Below are 15,100 nucleotides of genomic sequence, written 5' to 3'. Positions count from 1 at the left end.
TGAACGAGAGCGCCTTCCTCTGCAAACAGCTGACGCTAAGGACGCTCTTCCTAGACATCTCATACAATCTCGTATGGTTCTCCTTCGAAGGAAGACAGCTTCGTGCCGACGCCAATATGCTCTGCTAGAAAGTCGCATGTCCTTTTCCTATAGCGTAAGTGCCCAGCATTCGTAAGGAATGTGTCCTTGTATGCTGTACACTCTAAAAGCAACGCTTCACCACATACAACACTACACGCTAACTATTGCCACGAATGATAGGGTTGTCGCTCGTGATTCGAAAGGGAGGCGGGCGTTTTTGCGCCAAATACCGTATCCAAATTGGCAGAAAAAGGGCTACACCACTCTCTCTTCGTATCAGAAGCGATAACCGTGTCGTTCGTGACAATAGTTTTCGCACAGTGCACTCTGCGGTCAGGACCTGTTCTTAGAGAGCATTAGTTTGTTGTGGTTATGTGGCTACTAATCACGTCATGGTGAAAGGGCAGGTGGAAGACTAGCGAACTTACTACCCCTGACCAGAGTTGCGGAATGGGGTGTTCCATTCCGTTCCAATTCCATTCCGAGGAATGGAGATTTGCGATAATTCCATTCCTTTCAATTCCGCGGAATGAAAAGGTATGGTCAGTTCCCACTCCTGGAATGGCTTGGCAACCCAATTCCATTCCGTTAATTCCCTCAATAGAAGAAACGGACCGGTAACCATACTGGCAAGTCCGGCAGTGCTAGAAGAGACTGACATTACCAAGCACGGAAAAAGCACAAAGACAAGGTGATTTCACTCTTGACCTTGTGCAGGTGCGGTGCAAAGGGTGCGAGGGCAGAAACCAGCACGTTGAAACCAAAACCGCCACCGGGGCAACCAGACCATTCCATTCCCATTCCTAGAACAGTTTCTCTCATTCCATTCCAATTCCATTCCGGAATCATTCCAACTCCGGAGTGGCAACTCCGGAACCCGGCCTCTGACACACTCTGAGGCCACAACTCCTTTTGAGGTAGGTGCTTCGAATGACACCTTAGCGAAAGGAGTTGGCGCCGCTGACACGCGGGGATGACTGTCTCGCTTTAGCATTTATCTTCGCTCACTCTGGCATTGGTGAGTGCCTCGGCCACATGGGCGTAGACCAGACTATTTTCTTTCTGTCCAAGGTAGGGCATCTAAATTGTGTTCTCATAACTTTATGAGTGCCCACGTATCCGTTACTTGTCGCTGCCCTCGCAGTGGCACTACAGTCAGGACGAATAGCCAGAAATATGGAGACGCGCGTGGGCAGGACCGAAGCGAGACGAAACGAATTCCTGGCGTGCGTAGTGGATGGCGAGGGCTTTCGCTCGAATAATTGAAGTTTACGATCACTTATATACAGATGCGGCAAACACTGTACGTTCGAAAAAGAAATATTTTAACGACTCATAAAAGCTGTTTGATAGGCAGATAGATAGGGGAATCTCCGTTATCGTGTGTCACAGACGCCGTTCCGATAGGTGTCCTTCTCTGGAAAGGCTTTGGAGTGTGAGGGGTACAGATGACATCGCAAATGTAGACTCGACAATGCGAGTACAGGAAAAGAACGTGTTCTGTCACAACAGTGCGGGCAGATTGAGCTAGGCTCAAATCCATATGGCATGTTTTAAAAGCACCTTTCTGGTTGTGCTCCTTTCACACTGTGAGACTTCGGTCCTCACTAGCTGCTCTTTATTATAATTTCATGAAAGTACAGCGAGCATTGGGGTACAGTGTTGCCTGTCACGATGATAAAAGTCAAATCAAAAGAAAGCGTTGCCGTTAGTACTCATATCACATAGTAATATGTGCGCTTGAACAGTATTTGATGTCAAGGTTCAAGCTCCTTCTGTCGATGCAATCATACTATACTGACTCTTGTAGTGGGCTCGCACACAATATATACCACGAAAACAATACTTTGAAAGCCTCGACGATGCAAGGAGCGGCTGGTGTTCGCCGTTGTGTGTGATATCTCATTTGCGTGTGTCATGTGTGTGTGTGTGTGCGAGTGTGTATGCCTCATCTTTTTCATCCTCATCCCACTCATATAATAACCCACAGGCACTGAGGAATGGTACTGCAATTGTTGCGGTGAATCACCTCATCCCATCCTCATTCATCTAGTTGTTGTTGTTGTTGATGTAAAAAAAAAGTGCAGCAAGAAACAGTAGCATCTATTTGGTAATCATATGTGACGCTGCCCACTGGATCATTCCACGTCAAACGTCCCCGGCGTGTGTGAACGCCAGGGTGCCGCGCTAAGCGTAAACGCCCTCAACACCTGGGTTGATCGAAAACCCCTCTTTACACTGCATAAATGCGTACACTACACACTTCAATGAAAGTATGACTGAAAAGATCCCTTTCTCTCCTCCACATACCTTCGCGTACGGAGTGAAACTTCCTTTAGAACATAACGTTAATGCATAACACGCTGAGCGTCAAACATTGCCACCAACTAGAGGATCATTTCAGATTGGAAGACGTACGCCGTTTTGTGTCAATTTCGATGCGCGCTAAATCAGAGAAAAAAAAAAGCGTACGTCTCCCTCTCTCTTCGAATCAGAAGCGATAAATTCATCACTCGTGACAATGGTTGGCGCACAGTCTGCTATGCGGTAGAGTTCTGTATCTAGCAAGTCAGACAAGTACGGTCGCGTAACCGCTAACGAGGAACGAGTACTAGGCGCTGTTTCTAACGTTTGCCGTTACGTTAACCTTGATCGTCTTTTTCTGGAAGCACGCGCATTGGAACTTTGCGGAATAATGTAAATGTGGTAAACGCGTATCATGACATCCCCCTCCTTCATCACAGAAAGTACTCACGGTCACGGCTGATGTTCCAAGAATTACTCCAGAGGGATGTGGCACTACAGTAGAAACAAAATCCAAAGATCCGCTGCAGACACTTCGTGTAGCATGTATCCTTCCATCCACATTTCACGTAAAGCCGCGTCGACTCAAACCTTCAAGCGCGGACAGAGCTGAAGACTAGATGTCGTAAACGATTCACGTGACTTTGCAGTGTTCGCGGCATTCGCTTCGCGCGCTGTCGCGGTCTACTGCGAAAGTGAAACACAAACGCGCGCGCGCGTCTATGAGATCGAGGGCGAAACCAAGATGGCCGCCCCCTCGCGTTCCTCTCTCCTAGCGCTGTCTAGGCAAGTTTTCGTTTTGTGCTTTCCCCGTAGAACGGCAGCGGGTGGTCTTGTTCTCGGAGTGGGTGCCTTTCGCTGTGTCGCGGCGCATGTCTGTGACATAACGTAGCGCGAAACATGGCACAAACCGCGAGTGCTGCCATTCAAATTGTATCGCTGTCGAAGGAGTGACAATAGTCGGTATGGAAGTAAACATTGACTCTATCGCGCTATTAGAGTCAACGGGAAATTGCATACGTGCTTGCACTAAGGGCACTTGCACTAAGTTGCGAAGTTTTGGGGCGTACCTGCAGGGCTGAGGAGCCCATTTCTGGGTACGGAGACCAAAATGGGGAGGAATTGCAATAAGAGTAGACACCGTTAAATTAGTTCCAAATCTGCATTGTTTTTCTTTCTTAGACAGTATACTAATTAACTTTTACGGTAACTACAACCTTCGTAAGTCTGCTACGGGGACAACATAAACATGTCGGGAAATTATAGGGTTGTTCTGTCTAGACAGTCTATAAGGCAGAGCACAACCAAAGCAAGGAGCGTTTCACGATTCTTCGATATGTCAAGGACATTGAGACCGACACCTACTTCTAGAGCCCGTCTCAGGCTCAAGACTATAACTCGTCACTCGACCCTTCTTTCATCGAACTTGTTCACACCTAAATTTTTGAGCACTCAGTCTTAAAGGGAGAGTCCGGTACAACCCCAAACTACTATGATAGCTGGGTGAATAAGTTCGATACATGCTTCCGAAATGAGAGATAAAGTCGGCCTGGCGACTCGTTAGTTGCGAAAAGAGCTGGGAAGCTCAAAACGAAAGCTAAACTTCTGAAGGTTTCCTCTCTTACCTCCTCTACCATGCGTGACGTCACCGGTAGTTTCGTGTGGGCCACCGGCTGTTTTTCAGGAACGCGCTTTGTAACTTATTCGTGCCACCTGGATTACCAGACATCCGCTTCTTCGATTTTTGTTATAAAATATTCGCCAGCGTTAAAAGCAAACCCTACAGAAAGCCGTACACGATGAATAACGGTGAGGTGAAACCCAGTGCTGTGGACAGCTTCTCCTTGAAGGAGCGCCTAAGCATTCAAAGGAAAATATTTCCTTTCTAAATATCTGTGCCACTGAGAGAAATTGTGTCACTGAAATATCATACGCTACGGGTGGATGTCGCACTCATCGCACTATCTCAACAAGTTTCTGGTGCGGAGTCTTCCTTTAACCGTTTATTCACACGAGCGACATCCTCACCGAATATTCTAGTGGAAGAAGAAAGCGAAAACACTGCTCAGAGAGCCGAAGTTCCGCCCCGTGTTATTTTGAACATTCACACGGTGCGGAATATCGGGAGTGGAGTACTGCGCATTTAGCAGACGACACCTTGAAGACGACACCGTTAGCGTGTTTTCCTGTGGTCTGCTACTTGACATCTTGTGGCTGTGTAGTAGGATATTCGGTTAGCAGTGTAAGTGAAGACAGGACGTTGAGTGCTCGCGTTGACGTGACAGCAGAAAGCTATGACGCTTTTCGAATCTTCCGCTTCTGAGGGAATGTCGCTCGTGTGAATATACGGTAAGCGTCATGAAATTGACGGGCCCACAGTTTATCTTCTTCTTCGTCCTCTTCTGCACACATTCATTACATTCCGTGTCCCGAAAATTCTGCAACTCCGACGGCGGATAACTGGATACGGTGGAGGAATACGTGCGACTGCAACGGTGTATCCGCATCAATAAACGGGAATACGGTAGTCGAACCAACTCACGCATGGCTGCATTCGAATCACCCGTGTCCAATTCTTAGAAGGGAATCGCCACATTGGACCGGCTCAACGAATACATTTGCGGATTGTCTTAGCGGGAGCCCAAGCTTTTGGGTATTTTGAATACCTACGGTGGCAAGCACATGTGCAGATAGTCGTGGTATACCATTAGACTTGCTAAAGAGTATTAGCGGACCAGGCTTCCTTGCCGAGTTAGCAGAGCTCGCACGGAGCGTGAAGGAATATTCGCCTAACGGTACCCGTTTTTGTGCGACGTTATTTGGTTCTGGGTGTGTGCTGGGGTTATCCGGTTACACGCCGTGTAATGTGCACACGCTTTCCGTGAGAACGCCAGGGCGGAAGTCTTCACGATATATTTTCGGAACTCGCGCGACATCGAGCGCGATGTTGCACTTGTTGTGGTCAAAAGTGTTCGCCGCAGCAGTCGTTCCTCTTCATGGCCCTTGTGGCTACGCGTCACAGTCTTAAAAAACAACTTCATCGTTCGCTATTAAAGGTACCGCGTAGCAACATAACAGCCCAGTTCATTTTGACGGCGTAATTTACCACCTTGTTGCTTGAAAACCATTATCCTTTCGTTCACGTGCGCATAACATGTAAGTAAACCCAGTGCGACGAGTTACAAATGTGATAGAGAACGCTTAATATTCTTAACGTGCCTTAAATTGAAGTGAAATGGCTCAGGGCGACGTCTGGTGACAAATGACTGTCAACCTCCTGATGGCTACGTAACCGACACTACACAGTGAACTATAGAAGAGGGCAGTGACCATGTATTCACACGAGCAACATTCTCCCAGAAGCGGAAGATGCGAAAAGCGTCATAGCTTTCTGCTGTCACGTGAGCGCGAGCGCTCAACGTTGCGTCTTCACGTACACTGGTAACCGTGTGGAATATCCTGCTACACAGCCGCAAGATATTCCGTAGCAGACGACAGGAAAACAGGCTGACGGTGTCGTCTGCTATAAGTGTCGTCTGCTAAATGAGCAGTACGCCACTCCCGATGTTCTGCACCGTGTGAATGCTCAACCACGGGACGGAACTTCGGCTCTGTGAGCAGTGTTCTCGCTTTTTCTTCCACTAGAATATTCGGTGAGGATGTCGCTCGTGTGAATGCACGGTGAAACGACCGAGCTCTCCGCCTGACTATCGTGGCGTATAGCACAAGGTGGCGATGCAAACGACGACGATGGAGACGCCATACAGTTAGTAAGGAGGAGACGCCGAATTAAAAAAATCAATTATTATTGCAATTACTATTAATTGCAATTATAATTAATTGTTTCCAACGTAACACAAGAGAAGAAAAATCTCAATTCGTAAAATTGTTGAGACGGCCAGATGCCCGCACACTGTAGTTTTTCGATAGCAGCGCCAACGCTATATTTTCGCCACATCCTCTGTCCCCAGACCCCTCCGTTCTCTATGCACTCTTCTAGCTCACTGTACCGATAGGTAGCCGACAACTTTAGTTTTAGACCCAGTGTTGTCCGCATGTAACCTAGTTTTGCCGCCGTAGTTGACGAGTTGATAAACACTTCGACACACGGTTGCCCGTAATTTTTTTATTGTCCGAAAAATGATAGGCACGATTTGGACGAATGTTGTGACGTAATAGTACTGAGGGCGCAAGGCGTCGAACTGAGAAATCTTCCGAGGTCACAGGTCGAGGCGGATGATAGACGATACCTTTAAACTTTCCTAGCTCATTCGTCATCTCTAATTACATTTTTTCTTCTTGAATTCCTGGAAAGGGGTACGTTTGCCCAATTTGGACACTTGTTATAGTGTGCCCAGAACAGTTCCTGCTGTCAAGAAGTCAGGGGACGGTATGATATGATTCAGAGTGACAGTTGACGAATACAACCGCTCCCTAGAAGTGCACGTCTTTCTCTGCTCTATTACATTATCGGAAGGGAGTGACTCTTTCGGGTTAAACCCCACTCCTCCCGGTTATTTCCCCCCGAACTGACCTCCGACCAATTCGGGTTACACCCAATTTCTCCCCGAATTCCAGTCACTATTAAATTTTCAAGTGACGTTTCCACTGAAGACAAACAAAGGTCGCCACGTGTAGCGCATGTAAGAATGGGTCGCTTACGTTCCCAGCAATACACTCATGTGTGTCAACACTGTCTATGCTTTCGGAGATTACCGCTGGAAAGTCACGATCCCGCAAAAAAACAAAAATACAGATTAGGAAGGACTTAATATACAAGAGGAGAAACATAAACACCCGAAAGCACAATTATCGCGCGATTTCTCCCCGAATTACAGATTTAAAAATAGCGCCCGATTTTTTACCCCCCGAATCTGAGAAAGGCATTTAACCCGAAAAAATCACCCCCTAATTATGGGCATTGGTCCCAAATATTAACTTGTTTTTACTTATTATTTTCTTTGCCCTTCAATCTTGAAGTGCGTTGACACTTTACAAAGAAAAAGGCCTTGCATCTATGAGCCCTTACAATGGCTATGAGGTTGCTGCGCGAATAAGGGTGTTCCCACTATAGATAGCACGAGACAAAGATGTCCAGATATACATCCCATTGTCTTTCCCGCCGTCCTTTCGTACACCTATTTGGGCCAATGTTTTACAAGCACGTCTCGCGTTGTTCGGTGGCTCACTTTCTAAAAATAGATACAATCCCCGATAAATGGCTCGCACGAATTCTCAAACATTCTTTTTCTCTAGCTATACGCTTTCATTCTGACGCGGAAGACGTTGCGGAATTCTTATTTTACTTTTTTTTACGTTCAATTTATTTCTTTTTATATCTTCTTCAGTATATTTCTTTTTAATAGATATTAGTATCTTATATTGATATGTTAATTATTTTTCGAAGGACCGTTGCATAACTACGTCACCAAAGATAATTACAGGACCTACGGGCGATGGAGACGGTATCTAAACATGGCACCGAACGGCACAGTTATCGCTCCTGGATGAACAGGAGGAGGAGAACGCGGTGTAACGCCTCAAATTTTTAACCAGTCAGGAAAATGAACGGTACTATTACGAATGACAGTTGACCCAGAGTGCGCTGTGCAATGAAATTCTCTTTTCAGAGTGCAGAGCAATATAGCGCTATCTCTCGACCGATGGTATCTAATTTAATTGACGCTAAATACCTTACGTTTACGTACACTATGTACTTGAAATACAAACGTTTCAACGGATAAACGACGTTTGCTAAATAACAATAATACGTGTCTATTTATTTACCAGGGGCGTACATTGGTATGCGGGCCCGCCTGAGCCAGAAGGACTGTGAAATGAAATAATAATAATTTCAATTTTGCTCGGGTGTTGTGAGGGTAAAAAATTCGCAAAAATTATTTCTCGACACGGTGATCGGATAGTGCCAAGAACCACATAAAGCGCACTTTTAATCAACTAGAACACTTCCCCTGGAAGATTTGTCGCTGCCAGTGAAGCACACAGCGCACAGTCAGTCAACATTTTACTCAGCGCACGCCGAAGGCTTCACTCGATTGATAAGTGTTTTTGTACGAATAAAAGAAATAATCGACGAGGTCAATTTAAAAGTATAATATTTTCACGCACTGACTCGTATTTCTCCAAGTATTCTCGATCTTACCTGTCTGCAGACATTGCACTACAGTCAACGACAGAACGCTAGTTACCACCCCGGGCACAGAGCAGGAAAGGGCACTTTTGCGACCAAGAAAAAATACGCAGTCCAGTCTGGTAGTAGTGAGAACACAATAAGCCCAGCGAATGAAGCACTCTTTCGTATAAAACCTTAATATTCACAAGCTTTTCGTGCAGAACCTGCACTTCATCAGGTGAAGACACGAAATGATTTCAATTATGGAAGTAACTCATTTGAAGAATAAACTATACCGGTCTCAAACACTTTGGGCATCTTTCGCCGGGAAAGCACAATACAAGAAAGCAGAAATACGGCTTTGTGGCTAACATCATCAGCCTTAGGGTTCCAATAACCCTATTTCCAATCCCGGTACTAATACCGGTTCCATATAACGACTCTCTCCGTGTTCCGACCAAGAGTTTACGGCTTCGCGACCATTGGGTGGCTTTCATGGAACGTTCTGGAGTCACGATTTACTGTACAGTTTAATTAATTATGGTAGTGCAATTAGGTTAATTTTTGAGAATTTTGATATAATTAATTGCGATTACCAATTAATGAAGGTTTACGCATTCATTTATTCAATTTAAAATGTCCCCACCAAAATACCCCGAAGACCTCGCGGACTTTTCGAATGCGGACTTCACGGCACATGTCGATGCAGTTCCACGTGAACTCGGCCTAAGACGAATGATTCCTTCGAAGCAACATACTACCATATCAGCATGCTGAACGCCCGATAGTATAGAAGAGCTACCAACAGACCAAGCACTATCATCTTGACCTCTTTGTTATATGGAGGAAAATCCGCCTAGTCAGCTATCTGCATATTCTCCCTCCATTTCTTCTTTTTTTTTTTACTTTCCCCGTCACACTTTGTCGTCCTCAATGAGACAACCACGCCTGGCTTATGAGGGTCACAGCGGTCACGCCTCGACCTCAAGACCTGCTTGTTATGAAGGCATTTTCCTTTTAGTTTTAAAGGAGGTGTGAACTCATTTACAATATGTTGTTCAATACTTCTCCTTCATAACGTGTGCCGCGTTAATACAAAACGCACTTTTTTCCGGATACGGGCGAGTAGACGCACCGCCATTCGGATACCTCTATCCATTGTTACGTCATCTGAAGAATTGTAGCACCCTATCAGACGCCAACGCGGAGATGCACATAACGTTCTGCTTTACACACTTAAAAATGAACTTCACCACATGGCACGCTCTTAGCCGATCATCATCCCGAATGACAACGTTCTCGTCCGTGATTTGTTGAAAACGGGAGGCCAAGCCTATTTTGTAGCCATAATGCAGTATATAATATCTCCACATCATAGGCTGAGCCTCCCGTTATTAACAAATCAGGAGCGAAAATGTTGTCATTGGGGATGATGGTGGGCTAGCAGCGTGCTATATGTAGTGAAGACACGGACCTATCAGATTCATCCATACAAAAGATGTCACAGAGAACAAGTTTAAATCGCAGTTTGGAGGCGACACAGTCAGCGGGTTAGCTTAGTAGAGTTCGTAGCCCCTTTAATCCCATGAAGGTTGGAAAGGAAGTGCATGGCTTGCTTCTACTTTCGACGCTCATTGTGAGAAGCTATCTGGTGTGACCACGTACTATTTTAATACAGTCTGTTACCATAATAATAATGTTGCCGTGATGTTACACGCAAGGCTTATCTGCCTTAATATGGCGACATGTTCCACGTGCCGCAGGGTATGACTGCGGATAATTTTTACCACGTGGGTTATTTTGACGTGCGCTGGAAATTTCCGACATACGGTGCTGGAAGCAATGTTTACCTACCCCACCGTCCTCGGCCAGGTTTAAACCCGCCATCTTGAGCTCAGCAAGTCAACGCGTTACCGCGGAGGGCAGAGAGTGGTAGAAACCGTGGCTAACGACTGCAACGACAAGCCCATCTCGTCACCCCCGTCGTATCACCGCACATAATGAACGGATTCTGAGTCATGCACACTGTCATTGGTTCTGGTGTGTACAGTGACTTCACCGCGACGCTAAACAACGATCCTTCCAAGTTTCCTTTCTAGATGTGAAAGAGAAATGACCCGAAGGATATAAACGCTTGTGTTTGATTTTGTGTGTGTGTGTGATTTGTATTTGGGTTCTTTTGTGTGCGTTTTTACTATTCAGGTCATGAAAACGGTTTCATTTCTTGTCGAACAGAAAAAGGACATCGAGCTCTGAGAAGGTCACCTGAGTTCACCACCTCTGCTATTTTCATTTTTCTGTTTATTTTTTGTTTGTTGTTGTTTTTGTTTTGTATTGTTGTTGTTGTTTTTGTATGATGACTTCATTAATACAGCACTCCGTTCTTGCCTTATTGCATTTTCGCCCTACTATATTGTCTCCGCTTTGCAGTAATAAGAATGTGTAGCCAAGAAGCACCAACAGCCGTGTCGCACCAGACCAGGGCACATCGGGTGCTGACAATGTAATTTCTAATATTCTCTATAGCACGACACCGTAAAAGTGAAACACGCTACATTGCAAGCGTAAGGTGACCGACCCTTATGTACTGAAGCATTCCATAGCTCATTTCTTTTTTCTTTTTTTCTTTTAACCGCGTCTATGCATAACCGAAGCGGAAGTACAGTCGACCCCCGTTTATCCGGACTTCATTTATCCGGATCCCGCGGTATCCGGACAAAAGGCACGGGAACTGATTTTCCTCCATGTATTTTGTTCTCGTTTATCCGGACTTCAGCTTCCGGACTCGGACAAGAATTCCAGGGAACGCAAGTCGAAAATTCTTGTAATCCAGCTTCAGTTATCCGGACTACCGTGAGTAAGAGGAGACGCTGACCCCGCTTCGTCACCCTTTTCGCTGTTTTGGGGTTATTCCCGTCACACGTCAGGGACCTACATTCCTCCGTAGGGGAGACAACCCTGCACGATGACCCCCTTTTCTATTTGTGTGCGTTGGGTCACGTTGACCAGTCGAGTCATTTGGAAATATCTCGAGCAACTGTCCTGTTCTAGAGGGGAGAACTCCAACCCGAGGGACTGCTGCTTACGGCCCGTTGGCCGATGAAGACGTTCCCCTATCTGAGCTGCGATCCCTGATGCAGAGGCTCACTGCGACTGCCGTAGATGATGCTGCGGTTTCTGACTACGTTGACGTTGATAAGGATGATGACGCGTGTGCAGCTATGACTGATGACGGTGTGATTGCTGCTGTTGCCTCCGATGATGTGCAGCAAGACGGTGCCGATGACGCCAGTGAGACACAAGGCTCCGACATTGACACTTTGCGACCGCACTGACATTCTTCGAGCAGAGCAACAGCGTGGCTCAACTCTATGCAATTCGCAAAAGTTTGCAGGAATCGAGTGCCTACACTACTATGTAATAGCTGTCATTGACGAGATTTCTGTGTTTTAATTAAACCTTGCCCTGTAGGACGTTTCTATTCGGTCGTTTCATTTATCCGGATGCCCCGGTATCCGGACGATTTCGCCGGGAACGGCACCGTCCGGATAAACGGGGGTCGACTGTATATACGCTCTCGTATACTTTCGCATGATCTTCAGAGTCGCCGTGCAAAGTATTTCAATTCTATTCGAAGCAGATTACTTATGATAAAATTTTATAAGTAGCGCTTTTCCTGCCGCGACTTCGTTATCGGGAGCTACCAGTTTTTACTGTATCGTTCGGGAAAGAAACCTGCTGACATCATATCTTAAAACGGTTCGTAAAGGGACGATCGCATCCGAGAACGTATGTATGTATAGTATTCTCTTCGGAAAACAGCTTGAATGTTAAATAAACGAGTTCTAAAGATTCTCATTCCCTCTGCAGCTGACACCGTGATGACGTCTGCTAGGTACACGAATGGGAGCGATGAGGGTTGGCTTCCGGAAACAGAAACGAGAAACGGTAATTACCGAAATTCAACAGGAAATGAAAATGGAAACGGAAACAAAATTATTGTAGTTTCCACTACCAGAAACCGAAACGGAAACGAAATTCCGAAGTGGTAACGTTAAAGGAAACCAAATTCGCAGGACGTTTCCCTCAGTGTTTTCGCGTTAATATGAAAATTATATATATCCGCACTATTCTTCCAGTCATCATTCATTCATTCATTCACTCGTTTATTTTCGGGACCTTCTTTCGCGTTGAGCCCACTGCACATCAAGATGGACGCGAAAGCTTTTGATGACGTGTTATTTTTGCGCACGAGCGGAGACTTTTGAAACTTACAGGCATGTATTTCCGCAACCTAGAGAAGCGTCTACTTGCGGTGTATAAGATTCGTGACGAACTTTGCATTAAAATGTTTAGTGTTTGTGTTTGGAGTGGCTGTCGTTTTGCGTCCATTATGTAACTGACATGAAAAAGCGAGTTCAAAGCAGTACGAGTTCCGGATGAGAAACAGAAACCAGTACCGAAATCACCTCGGAAACGGAAACGAAATTCTTAAAAAGAAACGGACACAGAAACCGAAACGAAAAGACGAGATTTTCAGTTACCGGAAACGGACCCGGAAACAATAATATTTTCGGTAACCAACCCTGGGAGCGATTGTCTCCGAGGTCGTCTGCTTCGCAATATATGTGAAAAGTCATCGGTAAATACGGGGGGGGACTTTCACTCACCAGTATGAGTTCTGACGTGACCATGTTGCGTGGAACACGGTGTTACACTCCTGGCTGCACGAACACGTCCGAATGCTAACCTGAAATAACATTCAGGGAGCCGATCACAGAGCTGAGACGCCGTACAATGCACACTTAGAAATGAACTTCACCGCATAGCACTCTCCTAGCCAACGATCACCTCGGTCGTCCTCTGCCCTGATTTGATGAAAACGGGAGGCGTACGCCTTTTTTCGTGACAGTTATGAACAGCATAAGTGTCACAAAAAAAGGCGTACGCCAGATAACGATACCCTTCGAGATTATGATTGGCTAGGAGAGTGCTATGCGGTGAAGTTCATTTCTAATAGAGTATATGATTCCGGGTCGCCCGCCTGTCGCTCGGTCGCCAAGGCTGCCAAGGTCCCTCCAGCTCATCCCTGATTGGTCTCATCCGCGCCAAAGGGCGCTCACTCATTGGCCTTGTCTGGGTGATGTTTTCAGAGAGGGAATCCCGGAATACTCTTTCTATGCGTCGTCTGCTTTCGTGTTGCGTCAAAATGCACGGGAACAACGCCACCTCGGATTCTCGGCCTTATTATCAGTTGATGAACGCGGAGTAAAACGGACCTATAGTTTCGGAATCGACCAGGACGGATGCGATAGCCGCTTTAAGCATCTTTGTCTGGTGATGTCCATCCCGGTGATGTCCACAGAAGTGCGATACCAATGCTTCCGTCATCGGGAAATCGAAACTGGATGCGAAAGTCGTGTTTGTTTTTTTGCTTTACCCTAAAGAATATAAGGCCACTCTGCTTGATGAAGTTTTGCATTTTGCATGTATTCGCAAAACTCACAGCCTAATTCAACTCAGACCTTGATGCAATCAGTCTACAGTTCCCGGTTGTTCAGCTGAGGAGATGTCTGCATTCGAAATATGCTACACAACGAATCGGTTACTTTCGATCAGTGCGTTTAAAGGGGCAGTGATGCGTCTCCTCACGAACCAACATAAAAGGAAAGGGGTTGCTTCTTTGGTCAGTTCTGAGTGAGTCACCAGTTCTTCTGAAGAGGGGCGACAAAGTGGTGAAGCCTCGGATTGGTCCCTTCAAACCGTCTTCCACGATGATTGGACAAATCGACATACCGATTTCACAATGAATGCCCACTCCGTATTGGCAATCTTCCCGAGAAAAAGAGGGAGATGGAAGCGCTTTCTTCTGCTAAATCAGCAAGATACGCAACGTTCCTTTTGTTCTGCTGTCAAGGTAACAGTATCTTTCATTCTCTTTTTTATTTAGTGCCCCTTTAATTCGAAGAGTTCACGAGTTATTCCTAATGGATCTGGGTCTTATTTCTTTTTTTCTCTCTCGTAATCTAGTTAATTCAAGCTACGCTTCCACTGCAATTAATTAACTCCAAAGAAGCACGCCACCATTGGTCCAATATTGGCAATCAATATAAATTACATTTGTCCAATATTGACCGTGCAACTCGGTCCGATATTGCGCCAATGAAACTGAAAGTATTGGTTCAATGTTGCAAGCCCGTGGTGAATCAATAAAAAATATGAATGATTTGTAGTTATAGTAACTGCTACACCAGTCTAGTTTTAATTGGTTCCACAACAACAAGCATCACAGCGCAAAGCATTGTTTTTTTCTTTCATTCCTATTTTTCGTCTAGATACTGAAACACTGCCATCGGCGGCACGCGGTAGTGAAATCTCGCTTCGACTGGGACCCGGGTAGTCTTACTGAACTGCCTATCACAGAAAACATATGCGAGCATCCCTCAGCAGCGAAACATCGCGGTAACAGCCAGAATCTTTGGCACAGTTAGCGAATTGTACACACAACCCGCGCCTGGAGTAAAAGGGAGCGTAAAGCTCGTCTTAGGAACTTACATCGTTATCCAAGAAGGTGTTCAGTAG

General features: G+C 45.8%; 1 protein-coding gene across 2 annotated transcripts in view; it reads right to left on the bottom strand.

Moving 5' to 3' along the window:
- Positions 1-15,100, bottom strand: part of LOC135368021 (titin-like) — a 145,901-nt gene that overhangs the window by 39,135 nt on the left and 91,666 nt on the right. Inside the window, exon 1 of one of the 2 annotated variants that reach the window (XM_064601103.1) lies at positions 2,837-3,075. The exons of the other annotated variant lie outside the window; for it this stretch is intronic. The gene's annotated coding sequence lies outside the window, so the exon portion shown is untranslated. Of the gene's footprint in view, positions 1-2,836; positions 3,076-15,100 lie in introns of those variants that run through there. 2 annotated transcript variants of the gene reach the window in all.

This window comes from Ornithodoros turicata, chromosome 9 (assembly GCF_037126465.1).
Source record: "Ornithodoros turicata isolate Travis chromosome 9, ASM3712646v1, whole genome shotgun sequence".
Taxonomy (NCBI): domain Eukaryota; kingdom Metazoa; phylum Arthropoda; class Arachnida; order Ixodida; family Argasidae; genus Ornithodoros; species Ornithodoros turicata.
This window is presented reverse-complemented; position numbering and strand designations above follow the sequence as displayed.